Raw genomic sequence first — 15,775 nt, 5'->3', positions numbered from 1 at the left:
TTGGTTGTTTTCTTGCAAATGTTTCATTACCCAGCTAGGTAACATCTTAATCTGCATTGCTTAATCGTAACTGCTATGATTAAGCAATACGGGCCATAAAGTTTGGTTGAGCATGTTCTGGAGCATCTTGGCAGCTTCCAAAAAGAAGAAAGGAAATTGGATAGGAAGCCCATTCCAAGAAATCTATTGCATGCAGGAACGTGAGCCAGAAGAGGGAGATTGTATCCAGCAGCTTTTTTGTTTTCTTCTGAGCCACGTGCTCTTCGTTTTTGGCCCATTAACAGTGACTAATTCTCTTTTGTATATAAATGAGGATTTCCCCATTCTAAAATGTGACGATGAGGTGGAAATTATTGAAAGCAAACTCCAACTCATTTTTTCCCCCGTATTTCAGTTCAGCCACCTCCTTGGAAGTTGGAAACGATAAGGTATATAATCTATGGAAAGCTGATTCTTGTCCTTGTGTGTATGATTTGCAAGAGATGTTTATTGGAAGGTTATCGGGTTTTTTGTAAGGCAAGATGGAGAAGATGGGTAAAGGAACCTGGTGAAAAATGGTGCAGAAAAATGATGATGGTTAGTTAAGTGGTAGGGAGCATCTTTATGGATAGGAGATGTTGGCAGAACCTAGCCTTACCTTTGGAGATCACTAGCACATTTGCATTTTGAAAGCATGTTGTGGCTGCTTTCACAAAACAGGTTTTGCCTATTCATTAAATGGCAGTCAAAGATAGCATGGCCAACCAGAAAACCCTTTACTCGAAGGTAAACTGGGGAGGTTTCATTTTTATTTCTTTATTTATTATCCAATTTCAAGGCCGCCTGACTACTTAATGGCCCAGGGTGGCTTACAAATGAAAAAGAAAAACAATACATATAAAAAGAGATCCTGGTGGATCAGAAGAACAATACAACCAGCTATCAAACCAAATTCAACTAATGGGAACTCCACAATCACCCTACCCCAAGGCCAAGTAGATTTTTAGTGATTTCCTCAATGTCATAAAGGTGGGAGCTGCATGAATTTGGGGGGGGGGTATGTTTTTCCACAAGGCAGGCACTGCCACAGAGAAGGCATAATCCCCGGGTCCTGTAAGATGACAGTGGTTAATCAACAGGACCCAGAGCGCATCCACTCTGTTTGATTGTACCAGACAAGCAGAAACCATTGTTATTCCTCACCTCCCAATTTCTGCTTACTTTATTCCTTTCGGGTGACAGGAGAGCACACTTTCAAATAAACACTAGAGGTTCATACTTTGCTTTGCCCATCTGCCGGTTTTCCTTATTAATTGAAAAAAAAAAATTTGTCTTAATGAAGTGGAACAAGGAACCTGGCATCCAAGGAAGGATTCACAAATACAGCAGAACACTTTACCTACTAGGCCTTGAATTGGACCTGACCCTGGTGATGATCTAAACAAATGTCCACCATCTTGATCTACGTTGATACTCCATCGCTCTTCCAAAGATATTCTGGTAATCTCCTTGATCCTATCTATTTACCTTATCTGTTGTCTTCTTTTTCTTCCACTTCCCTCAGTCTTGCCAAGCATAGCCATTTTTTTCTCTAATCCTTTACATTATGTGCCCTAATACTCCTGATCATTGGCTCAAAGAGCCTACCTGGTTCTCAACCGGCTGATTGGTTCTTCATCAACATCGGCACCTTCATAGTTTGAAGGCATTTACCTCCTTTCTTGTATCCTTCCTTGGTTCAGCCCCAGCTCTTCCAAAAAGTCTTCAAGATCTGGCTTTTCCCTCAGGCATTGCAGCCAGGTTGTTTGTTCAGCCTGGCATGTATGGAGTTATGATTGCAAGATGGGACCTCACTTACAATTGTAGCATTGTTTGATTATTTTTAGGGGTCCAGATTGTTATACTGTTTGTATTTGTAATACTGTGTTTTATTATTTCAGTTGTGAGCCACCTAGGGTCACTAGGTAAGATAGGAGCTATGTCCATTTTATGAGTAAATAATAATCTCATAGGCACTGAAGATGTGTAGTCCTCCTTGGACTATGGTGGAGGAGTGGGGTCTGATATATATATATATATATATATATATATATATATATATATACACACACACACACACATACATACATACATACATACACACACACACACACATATACATACACACATATACATACACACACACACACATATGCGTGTGTATGTGTGTGTGTGTGTATTTCAGCAAATGTTATAATCCAGCCACGGCACCCAAGCCTGTTGATATCTCCTAGGTGAGATGGGTGGTTATATAAATACAATAATAAATAAAAAATATGTGAGGTCCCATCTGGGTTCCTCAAGCAATGACTCACAAAATGAACAGTAGAAATAGAGGAAGTGATGCCTAATCAACCTGAGTGTAACAGACTCAGCCTTCTTTAACTCTACCAGCCTAATCAAGACATGAATCAGCATAACTCTAAATAGCTGAGAGACGTGAGAGAGCTGAATGAGTGTGGTTGGTGGCTATGTGTTCACTTCCTAACTTTACAGTCCAAGAACAGGAAGGATCAAATGATGACCTTCTGAGCTATTCTGAGCTCTAGGAAAGGGGATCCTCTCATCCTTCCAAGCCCGTTTGTCATTATCATGAGTTTTCCTTTCTCTCAGCCAAGAAAATGGCCACCTGCAGGTGGGCATAAGGGGGGCTTCTCTGTGATGGAAGAGGAAGCAACCCAAAACCTAACGACATGTTCTGTGTTTCCTTTCCTCATTAGCATGCACCCCGGGTGCTGTACCAAGTCACGCCCAGCAAACAGATAGGCCTGGCCAGTCTCCCAAGGCTGAACTGCAGGAGGACAGTGGAAAGAGAGATTTGATATGCATTTGCTGCTACTGAGAGGAAGGTGCCAAGGATGGATCAGAGAGTGTGAATATTACCTTGTCATCGCTCACTTAAAATAAGAATGCTGGGCTCATCCTGTGCAAGCCTTGCACAAATTGCTGAACTTTTCAACCCTTCATTACCATCTTAGCTATTTGTTAGGGGAAGCAGTGCCAGATACAAGCTGCACGTTACACTATGTACTGAATTCTCCATTGTCCTTTTTTCCTTGCAAAGCACCCTTCTGGATGGGCACCAGTTAACAGTGAAGGTGGAACAGAGAAGAAGGACATGCTTGCTCTTTCTCCTGACCATGACATTCCCCTGAAATTCTGTCCTCCAGATTCATTATAAGCAACAGAATACTGGCAAGACAGGAGGGAAAGGAGAAATATTTATATAAAAATGAGCATCCTAGAAGGGTGTCAGCATAACTTTTCTCCTTTTTGGAATGTTGGATGTTCCTGGACATCAACAGATCTTCCATAGATTCTTCCTTAAGGGATTCATATTTAGTAAGACACTTATTCATGGATGATGTTCCCATCCGTATTAAATTTCATAAATAAGACAAGGTGATTGCATCACCAAAGCTGCACCCTCAAGCCATTTTAGTGCTACCAAATCAATACAAAAGAGATATACATATGTATCTTAACTTTCAATGTACTCCTAATGCATATTGAAGCAAACATCTCCTCAATAACATTGTTCATACTGCCTAAGGTTGAGATGTCCCCACAAGAGAGAAATCTGAAAACAAGAGAAAATATACTGATCATATGAGACGGTGTGCAATACTTATTAATTCATTTATTTTTAACGATTGGAGGCTATATTTGGTCTTTGAAAGGCATGGTGCAGGCTGATTCCAGAAATAGACAAAAGGGGCTAGGACAAAAAGACAAACTATGATATGAAAAGAATAACATTTGAGTACATTTAGATTTACACTTCATGCAGCTAATACAAGTATTCTTCATGTATGCCATTAAGTTCTCCCTTCGGTTACATTAAACTTGACAGTTCTATGCCAATGTTTTTGAGGGACTCTAGGCCATACCAACAGTTTTCAGAGGACACCTGCATAGGATAGGATAGGATAGGATAGGATAGGATAGGATAGGATAGGATAGGATAGGATAGGATAGGATAGGATAGGATAGGATAGGATAGGATAGGATAATAACTTTATTGTCATTCCACTATACACTATACACCAAATGCATAATAAAATGAAATTCCATTGCAGTTGGCTCACAATTTCAATAAAACACTAAAATGCAATCAAAATACCATAATTACTATAAAATATTCATTCTATACACATTTGACATTAACTTATTAGACATTCAAGTATCTAATAGCCTGGGGGACAAAGCTATTTTCCAATCTGACTGCATGGTGGGATTTCAGGTTTCTACCCCTATAATATATGAGTTAGTTAGCTGTTCGGGGTATCTTAAGACTTGTGGACCTAATGCATTTAGAGAGCATTAGTACAGAGGAAAGGTGCTGTACACTTTCTCACATTTTGTCTTGGATTATGACCATATCTTATATGGTTGCCAGCAACCCCAAAGTCAAATGAAGTTGAAAAAATATGGCACCTTCCATAAATTATTTTAACCATGCCATAAAGCAATTATCTTATAACAGTTTTGTTAAAATTGTTAAAATGTTGATAATGTGACATTAAATAAATTTTCTTTGCCAACATTTAATCTTAGAAATATTATCTTGTTAATAATGAGATAATAAATACATCTGGGCTGGGGGAGTACTCTGACTTTTGAAATCCTCTCTCAAGAGGTGACTGCAGAAATGTGGATATCTCCTTATGGAGCATTAAGTAGCACCCCCTAAATTTGATAGTATATAATCCAAGACCGCTGTAGAATGAAAAATGGAGCTAAACTCTGCAGTCAGAATGTTGGCTTTAGCTCATATCTAAAGATGTTTCTCCATATTCAGGAGAAGGAGAAGGAGAAGGAGAAGGAGAAGGAGAAGGAGAAGGAGAAGGAGAAGGAGAAGGAGAAGGAGAAGGAGAAGGAGAGACAAACAGATAGGCACATTCACACATGCAGCAACTGGGATTTATTGATTGGATAACAGAGTCCATTGCTGCCAACTCCAAAATGACCATTTAAGTTTATCTTCCTTATTTGCACATGGTAAAAAAAGCCTGTTGGGCCCATCCTTGTGGATACACTGGACTACTGCTCAAGTCCACAGTTAACTTTTCTAGCAACCAGAGTGGCAATATTGCCATTCTATTACAGTCAATGAAAGAAAGAAAAATACCATTTGGAATTTCCTTTCTCTTGCCTCCATTTTGCTGGCAAATTCTTTACAAAGTTTGAAAACTCCATCCTAGGAGATCTCTGCAAGCACTGGCTTCTTTCAATGTTGTGATGATGGAGATGGCTCCAACAAAGATGAGTTTTATTGCAAAGCATCCTGGCTCATTTGTTACATTCCTGCTGAAAGAGTCACCACCTTCCTGCTGTACTTTCAGGAAGAAGGAGGGTGCCCCATTGTTGTCAGCCTTCCATAATGAAGGTAGTTATATAAATCAATCAAGAAAGGGGTGCTTCCCTTTCTTGTCATCCTGCTCTTTATTAAAATGTTTATATATTACTCTTGTCATTTTACTTCCACTCACTTACCACTCGAGTGAATTATTTTCATTGCTTTCATCTTTCCCATTATATTTTATGGAGGCTGCAAAAAAATAGAGATTGATCGAAGCAAAATTAAAAAAAAAAAAAGTATTTTAAACCGGGGTTCAGAGGCATACATGAAGATGCTTGATCCATAGATGTCCACAGCCAGCCTCGGTGATGCCAAAATAATGAAATGTGTATTGTAATATCACAATGCAAGCTGTGCCCTTTCATAGTTGCATCTCAGTGTTAACACAAGTATGTAAGGGGTGGAGTTTGCCTCATGATGTATGTTTAGTTGCCACCCCTTCCCTCCTTCATGGACACCAATCCTTTGACATACTCTTGGTTTGCTGTGGACACTTAGGATAGCAAAGAGAAAACAGCTCAAAAAACTACAATACTATTACCAGATCTGGGCAGCAAAAATCTGGATGACAACTAGATGGCAGGAAATGCTTGTTACCATCTAATACAGAGTTTCTCAACCTTGAGAACTTTACAATGTGTGGACTTCAACTCCCAGAATCCCCCAGCCAGCCATGAGTTGAAGTCCACACATCTTAAAGTTCTCAAGGTTGAAAAACACTGATCCAATAGCTGCCTGGATTTTTGGAGGCCAAATATGATGGGTCTGTGCAATACACTAGCCAGGTACAGGTAACTGGCTCTGAATTTTTTTATCATGAGCCCAAAGTACATTGTATATAATGCCAACTCCTTATTTTCAGCAATTTTTTAGTGATTATTTTCAAAGTGGCTCCTTACTCAGAACCCTCACTCCGAATTGACGTAGTTTGTTCTCATTAACCTCAATGCATCACTATCTCTGACCAAGAAGTTCTGTCATAACCTCATTTTATTTAAGAGAGAGACAAAAAAAAGAGAATAAAACAAATTGCTATATAATCCTCTGACTGATAGAGTGCCAGTTTAAGAACCACAAGAAATATATTTTCTACCCATGTTTTGTCCGAAAGAGTGCCTAGAATCATACCGTTAGAAGGATCTGTTTAGTCTAGCACCCTGATCAATGCCAGCATCCGGATTAAAATAATCCTGACAGATGTTATGTCTACCCTTGAATACATCCAAGGAGCCCACAATCTATCTAGGTAATCGGTTCCACTGTTGAAGTGCTTTTTTAAATTAGAATATTTTTACTAACATTCAACCAGAATCTGCCTTCCTGTGATTTAAGGGCACTATTTCATGTCCTGCACTGTGGGTAATCATAGAATGCTGAATGATGTAAGAGATTCAGAAAAGAGGGGACTAAAAACACTTTTCCACCATGTTACATGGTCTAATTCAGCCACATCCTGGAGCTTCCTCTGCCATTCTAAATTCATTGGGCATCTTCAAATCAGCATTCACCCCTCGTGATCTCTCTCCAGAAGAAAATGAGATCAAATGGAGTATGTTGCCTCTGGAACTTTTCAGTGCTCAGGTAAATGAGAGCTATGTAACCCTGTGTGTGTGCGTGTGTGCGCGCGTGCCTGTGTTATTTTTATTCCTTGGAAATTACCTCAGAGCTCAACATGATGATAAAATGCATCAAGGCCAAAGCTGTAATAAGACTCCAATTTTCAAGATCACATTAGTACAATAATGAATTTCACACAGTTGTTTCATAATTTGCCTAATCAAATAAAATCAGGCCAACCATTACATTATCCAAGCCCATCCTCCCCATTCTAACAAGATAACAGAAAGCCTTTCAGCACTGTAATTCAGCTAATTTTCCTTATACAGTTAAGTTGGCCAAAGTATTCTGTTTTTCTTTTTTCTATCATCAGAGAGGCGTAGCGCTTGTGCTAACAGGAACGGTATCCCGAATTGTGTGCTAAAGCGTTCAGTGCCAGAAATGTGGTTGCTACTTCATATGTCAGTGAAGCTGAGAATCTGCAGGGTAGGGCAGAACCTGTGATTTCTCAAAAGGAAATATAACTGCTATCGTTTTAGAATGTGTAACCAATTAAGGACTAGTCATTTGTTACAAGTTCTAAAAATAATAAAGGCTACCTTTTTTCTTGGTATAGTCATTTAACTGTCAAGACCATAAAGATCTGGCTTCTGGGGTTTATGCTTACATATCATGCAGCAGTCCTCTGGTCTTGTGCACCAGTTCAGTGCATATTTCTGTAGCATATTCACACAAGAGAATGTGGACGGAGGAAATATTGTTCCTTTGGAGTCACCTTGAAGTCAGAAGTCTAATTCTTGGGGAGCTGATAAGCCACAGTCAAAGCAGTTATCTTCTCAGTGGAAGAAATCATCCACCATACCAGGAAACAACAGCACACAGCAAAACTAGTCCCAAGCTAGCCTTCCCCTTGACATTCTTAAGATCATTTGCAGACAGGGCAAAAGGCAAAAACACGTTATTTTAATTTCCAAAATTGGGGGAAGCCTAGCACAGGCATCTCTCTCTTTACTAAGCCACACCCCTCTTCCTTACAGCATACTTTTTACACTCTTATTGTACATAGGTGAACTTTAAACTAATAGGAACATCAATAAAGACAACTTTAAACTTTAAATAAAACTTTAAAGCAGTGCTTCTCAACCTTGGCCGCTTTAAGATGGGTGGACTGCAACTCCCAGAATTCCCCAGCCAGCCAGGCTGGCTGGGGAATTCTGGGAGTTGCAGTCCACCCATCTTAAAGCGGCCAAGGTTGAGAAGCACTGCTTTAAACCAATAGAACAGCAGAGGGAACCTCCTGATGAGATTTAATGATAAAGAGGTTATTATTAAGAGTGGGTAAGAAGAGTGCTAGATCCAATGATTCACAGTGCTGATTTAGATTTACTAAATTCTTGAGGAGTGTAAACAGGAAGAGTTTTAAGCAACGCATGATTGTGAATAGGTCAGCTGGGCTCCATCTTAATCTCTGTGGTGGTGGAGGAAAGATCCTGTCATAAGATTACTGGAATAACGATGGAAAAGCAAGGAGGGATATTCAAGTGTAGAGGAACGAGAAGGCAAAAAATATGGAGATGGATTTGACTTTTTCTAAAACCCAAGATGTTTATGAATAAAACAAGGGAAATGAGAAAAGGCATTTCTTCTTAGAGCTACAGTAGTATAAAGTAACAAGGGAAGAAAATTAATGAAGGAAAGACATAAACATCTAAAATTTCCATAACAACATGTTAGTTTACTATAGAGATGCTGTATAAGTGTTGCTGGGGGTTCACATGTCCCTTGGGAGGGAGGAAGGAAGGAAGGAAGGAAGGAAGGAAGGAAGGAAGGAAGGAAGGAAGGAAGGAAGGAAGGAAGGAAGGATGGTATGTCTCAGTATTCTGTCACATCAACCTGTTCCATCTGGTCAGGCAGAGAAGGCATGTTGCAGACCCCGTCAGCGAGAGAATGTCAGCTGGTGGAGCCCAGGAGGACAGCCTTCTTTGCCATTACCCCCGCCCTTTGGAACATTCTCCCACCAGAGGTGCAGCAGGCCCCTACTGTCCTGGCCTTCTGGAAATAATTAAATACCTGGTTCTACCAACTTGTGTGGGGTGATAACAATCTTACCCAATCCTGGGGGTGGCTGGTGCCCTGATGACACTCCTTGAATGACTGCCAATTATTCTCGGATCTGTTTATTTTCTATTTATTAATAGTAGATTGTAATCTTGTAATTTTAATTGATTCTAACTGTTTTGTAAATGGTCCAGAGTTGTTTCAATGAGATGGGTGGTGACAAATTTGATATATAAATAAATAAATTCTGCATTATATGACTACAACAAACACCACAGGAACTACTGGATTTTTATGTTATTGTTATAGGGCATAATAACAGAATCTTGAAAAGCTCCAATAGAAGAGAATATTTGTAGCTCAGGGTTCAATTGTGGAGTCCTTGGTGCTCTCTGAGTAAATGTTACTCACGCTGATGATGTTACCTAGTTGGGTAATGTGTAAGTGTAATGAATGGGTAAAAGAATGAATGAATGAATGAATGAATGAATGAATGAATGAATGAATGAATGAATGAGTAATGAAATGTCTGCAAACAACCAAGGTCAGAGAGCACCAAGGACTCTTGAAAGCTTGACAGAGATTCTCTCTCTCCCCTCTTATTCTAAAGTAAGTAAGGCAATCTTGAGTTTTTTTCTTTACCCCCTCCTTAGCTGATGTGTACATAATGGTCATTGAATTCCTTCTTCAAAGCCATCTCTGTACTCCTCTTTGGCTGGCATAATGTTTGTCTCCTGAATGATACAGGATACATGCACGGCCAAATTCTGAGTCAGCAGTCCATTGGAAAGAAGGGCATCTGATTATCCAGTCCCTTAATTCTATGATTTTTTCCAGTCCCCTGTCTGTGAGACAACACTGTAGCTGTCACAGCTGGTATCCTAAGCTTAAATAGAAACTGCTTGTGACTTCTCAACCTGTTGTTCCATTTTTCTGGAAGAAAGTTAATCTTCCACCTGCTGGTGTGCAGTCCAGCTTGCTATGTGTTTCTTTGGTCCTGGCTTCCTAGATAAAATGGGAAAGAACTAGAATGATATCACAGATCTTCTCCACGTGCAATAGTCTTCACATTCAGTTCTCACAGTAGCAGTTCCCATCCCTCATATGTGGGGTGCCTCAGGGCTCAACAATCTCCCCACTCCTATTTATCATCTGCATGAAGCCACTGGAGGAAGTCATCTATTGGTATAGGATGAGATATCATCAGTGATGATAATTATAATATTTCTCCCTTAGGCCATACAAGTGATGCCGTTAAGACTCTCACCTAGTGCCTGGAGGCAGGGTGGGTCTGGATGCTACGACACAACCCTAGCATGACTGAGTGGCTGTGGGTTTTTGGCCCCCCTAGATCTGGAGACCTTCCATTTCTGGCTCTGAATGGGATAGCACACCCCACCCCCAAAACTGAGTTGGTGTGCAACCTGGTCCTCCTAGATTCATGGCTCCTGCTCAAGAAGCAGGTGGCACCCATGGCTAGGAGGCTCTTCACACAAATTCATCTTGTGCATCAGTTGTATCCAGTCCTGGATCAGGAAGATCTGCTCATGATCACTCATGCCTTAGTCACTTCCCAATTGGCAAAGTACTCTACATGGAGCTGCCCTTGAAAAACCTTTGGAAGCTTCAACTGCTCCAGAATACAGCAGTGTGCACAGTTTGAGGCACATCGAGATTTGCCCATGTGACACCACTACTGTTCAAGCTGCACTGATTCCCAATAGCCTTCTGGGTGCAATTTAAAGTGCTGGTTATCACTTTTAAAGTTCTGTATGGCACAGAGTCAGATCGCCTGCAGGACCATTATCTCCAGTAGCTTCAGCCTGTCCTACTGGATCCAGCAGGCTAGACAAGCTCCAGGTCTTCTCTTTGAAGCATCACCCTGTGGGACCCAGGAGATATGTTTTCTCTGTTTCAGCACCTGCACTTTGGAACAGCCTTCTCCCTGAGATGCCAATGGCCCCAAATCTATTGACCTTCTAGAAGGCTGTGAAGGCTCTTTCCTCAGGTGTCAGACACCAGTGGAGACCAATTTGCCAGTGGGGATATGAATTGTTTTGAGGCACCTTGGTTATAATTTGATAACCACTTTTACTTGAATTTTGCACTGTTCTGTATTGCGTTTTTATTAATATGGGTTTTATGTATTGTTTGCTAGCTGCCCAGAGTTACTTGTTTAAGATGGGCAGCCCTACACATTTTAAAAATAAAATAGTAAAATAAAATAATCAAAATTTTGTTCTGGGTTCTCCCATTGGTATGTTACAGAACCTGTAACTGTACATAACCGGTAACTGTACATAAGCTGTGTGTGCAGTTTGTACTTTTTTTAAAAATATAATGCTAATGACATATCCAAAGCTATACTCACAGTGCAGTCCAATTCACATTTCTTGGATAGTCTGTTCTATTGTCTTTGTCAGCACCGACTTCCTTGCAAGTATATTTAAGTAGACAAACCTGGGTTCATCTAATTCTTCACTAGATTGGGACATCCAGTGTCCATAATTAAGGGAGGATCTTATAATATTTATGCCACACACATAAAATAGAACATGGCTTCAATCACATATTTGTGCCTGTGAACTTGACATTTTTGACCTCCCTGTGGGCACCCCTGATAGAAAAGAGAAAAAGTTATCAGAAAAAGGAAAAGGGGTGCCATATATGAATATCCTCACCACTTTGACTCTGGTCCTACCCCACTGCTCACTGTAGCCCAATGCAATCTGTCCATGACAAATGTGACGCACCCCTGGTTTATATGAAAATAAACAAACAAACAAACAAACAAACAAACAAAAAGCTTAACTTACAGTTCAAAGGGCTAATGTATGATCATGAAATAAAAAAAAAAATTGAAACTGCTGCTAGGACAGAAACGACACAGATCACAGACAGTTTGTTTCTACGCTTCTGTGCTTGCACTCTAATTCATGCACCCTTGAAAAAGACATGGTTGATTCTTAGGGTTGTGACCAGCAGTGTTGAGTTTTAGAGGGAAGAATCACTGCAAAACAATCAGGACTTAAATATCACTAGCTGAAGACAGGAAAAGGTATTCTAACAAGAAGTTTATCTGTGTTTGCCTGAATTATGGTGCAGTCAATTAACTCAGCATCTGCTTCTGAGTAATATACTAATCACAAGGACTGAATGTGCACAACACACTGGGCTGGAGTGGAGCTGGGTAATTTCTGGCTCAAGTGGGTTGTGAACTCAGATGGGGAAGTGCTGGGAGTGTCACAGAGTTTAGTATTTTACAATACTAAATATTGTCACAAAGTTTAGTATTGGCTAGGATTCCCCTTGTGTTATGTTAGAGTAGCGGCCAGATGGATGGATGGATGGATAGATGGTGATAGATAGATAGACAGACAGACAGATATAAAAGAAAGCATTGCATCATATTGGCAAAATCTGGCTCTGTGAAGTTTAAATGAATCAGTCTGGAAAGTTTATTGTGCTTTGCCTTATTTACTTGCACTTGAACTTCTAAATACGCACTGAAAAGTTGAAAAGAGCATTTTTCTAAGACAAGAACCTGTAAGGCCTGAAATACTGGGAATTGTAAAAACGAGCTGGTATCTCTTTTAATAGGCTTCAGTTACTGTGCATCCATGAGTCGTATATATTTATAAAACTTCACTTTTCTTTCAGATCAGTTAATTCACAATATATTTTACCTCTTAATGAAAACTATTTACTCTAAGTTGCATAACACTTTTACTATAGTTAAAGAAGCCTTGTTTATTCTCTTCAGTTTGTTGCATTTGCACAACCAACGGAACCAAAAATTCTCCCTATAGGCTAAGTTTACACAACACTCTGTGCTAAAATATAACTAGCTGCTGTGCAGTTTATCTGTTTGCATTCATGCAACCATCTCAGGAGCTTTTGCATTCATTACTCTGAATGTTAGAAGGAACAAGCAGGTAGGCCTTGTGAAGAACTTTTGCGTGCACGTAGTTCCTTCTGTTTCTACAGAGTCAGGCTAGAGACTTATTTAAAACTGAAAGGTAAGCCTCCATGGATGCCAGAGAAATGAAGGCTCTGCAAAGTTTGGGGAACAGAACAACTTTAACATTCCTGAATTTGTTCTCAAAGACTGAAGTCAAGGGGGAGTCTGCTCTTGGAAGAGATTCTCACCCCCACATAGTAAAGCTTAAACAACTTCCTTTTATTTATCTCATATACCTCCCCACAGTCCATGAGACATGGTGAAACTAAAGACAGAGGTTTCCAGATTCAGGATCATGGATGGGTAACCTGTGGCTTGGAAGGTGAACATGCCCCTCAGCCCAAAATATGGAGACCCTTGGATCCACATAAAGTGAATCCATTTGTTCCACCAGCTGTAATGTGTGTAGCTGGTCATTTGGAACCAGATTACTGGTTCCCTATTGACTTTAATTGCAGGAAACCAAGATATCTGGTTCTTGGCAGCCAACTGATATCTGTTCAATACACTCATGGGGACCTAATCTCAGCTGTCAGGAGGAAATCAGCAAACTACAATGAGTTACTGGGAAGAAGAAAAACAAAGGAGAAAGAGAAATGGTCTGTGTGTGTGTGTGTGTGTGTGTGAGAGAGAGAGAGAGAGAGAGAGAGAGAGAGAGAGAGAGAGAGAGAGAGAGAGAGAGAAGGTTCATTGCATGTAAATGTATGTATGGGCATGTATTGCCCCCAATCCACTATTCAGCTAGTGGTAAATTCTGTGATTGTCAGCCATACAACATCTGAAGGATGCCAGGGGTAAGACAGGTGTATATATAGTTCCCTTGCTCTCAGGGTTGCTTTTCATAAAGTTATTTAAGACCCCTCCCTAGTGTCCCTAAAATGGGGACACTAAACATAGTACAGGATTCTGTTTCTTCTTCTTCTTTTCTCTCACCTCCCCCCCCCCCCCACTGTTTCCTCTTCTTTTGGGGAGGAAGAGGTAGCCTTAAATTGTCTTCCTTTTAGATAAATGGAATAACAAGGACTGGTGGAAGTATTAAAAGAAGACACATGCCCCATCAAAGGTGCTTACAAAAGCTGACTTAGATCCATCCTTCTGTCTGGAACATATCTTATTGGAGTTTCAGTAATGGAGGGGCCTTGCTAGTGCCTTTGTCAAGCTGTAATCCAGCTGGTCCTTTTGACTGCTGCCTTTAAAAAAAAATGTACCAAATAACTGCTTTCTAAGACTGCACATTGAGGCCATATATCCAAGTTCCAGTGATGACATCACCCCAGTTCTTATTTAGACTTCCAGCACAATTAAACAATTATCGCAGAACAAACTTGATAACAGTTTTTATTGTACTCCCTAATACCACTAAACAGATGCAGAAATAATTTGGCAAGTAGGGATAAATTGTGAGAGACTGGAAATGAATAACTCATTCTTCTCTTTGGGGTGCTTTATGCATCATCTTCTAAGGTGAAGATTAAGATGCCATTCTTGTAGCTGGTGATTGATTGATTATGTGCCACCAAGTCAGTGTCAACATTCAGCAACCACATAGATATTCTCCCTGATGATCCCTAACCTGGTCCTTTGGCTCTTCCAACGGTGCACTCATGCCTACTGTAACTGAGTCCATCCCCCTTGCTGGTGGTCCTCCTCTTCTTCTCTTTCCTTCCACCTTTCCCAGGATTAGAGCCTTTTCCAGAGAGTTAGGTCTTTGCATCATGTGTCCAAAGTAGGATAATTTGAGCCTGGTCATTTGTGCCTTAAGTGAGAACTCTGGGTTGATTTGTTTGATGAGACTGAGCACAATTTATGTGGTTCTGGAGTTCATCTGAATAAATGTTTTCTACAGAGATCAAACACTAAATGTATCTCATATTCACCTGCTACTCAATTATTTGAGTGCATTGGGTCCCCAAATTTGCAGATAGAGCAATTGGGTGAATGATTCCCCTCCCCCAAAGTTTCTCCAGGGAAGGAAACATTCCCCAACTCTCCCTTAGCAGGAACAGGAATACTGTACCTGAAAAAAGTCCCAAGAGTTCCTTCTGTATCCTGTATCTTCCACTGAGAGAATGTGTGGAAAGCTGGGGAGGCTGCAGACTGTCAGCGAGATGAACGTACAGTGAAAGACATGACATTTGCAAGCTTCCCTTGACCATCTTATCATAAGAATGCCATACTCCCACCCAAGGAAGAATTTTGAAAGCAATGTTGCCTTTTTACCAAATCAACTGGAACTTGGGGGGGGGGGAAACCACCTTTTTTATTCTGCCTTTCCTCTGAGTGCTCAAGGCAGTACATTAAGGTCTCCCTTAATTTTATTTCCATAAGAAGAAAGCATGAATTTTCAGCCATTGCTAGTTCCTTGTCCACTGAACTGAGCACGAATGGAGATTTGTATGGGAAGACACGGGCTCTCTCAACTAAATTGCAGTCTAAGTCACTATCCATTTTACTTGGTGTTCCTCACAGCTGCCATTAAGTCCAATGCAAAAGTAATTTACTGTGGACTTTCTTTATATATTAAAGTACCAGCAGCATGAATGATCCATACCACCTTTGTGAGGCTTTGGGTTTCTTAACAATGATGGTATCAAATATTAATTACCTAGTTTATTTACAGTCATTTGTATTCAGCTTTTTTTGATCACTTTGAGTGATTTCAGGGCAGTCTTCAAGAGTTTCTTTGCAATACATTTCTGTTTTCATCATTATGGACTTTTGAAGTCTGGTATTCTGGAACTCCAGCCTTCTTTAAAGATGATCCTTTTTGTGACATGATGTCATTTGGTTCCAAACCATAATGGGAAGTTAGAAGCAAA

This window comes from Python bivittatus, unplaced genomic scaffold (assembly GCF_059951505.1).
Source record: "Python bivittatus isolate LINGU-HERP-01145 unplaced genomic scaffold, Pbiv_v1 ctg000070_np1212, whole genome shotgun sequence".
Taxonomy (NCBI): domain Eukaryota; kingdom Metazoa; phylum Chordata; class Lepidosauria; order Squamata; family Pythonidae; genus Python; species Python bivittatus.
The sequence above is the reverse complement of the archived record's forward strand: the minus strand, read 5'-3'. Positions refer to the sequence as shown.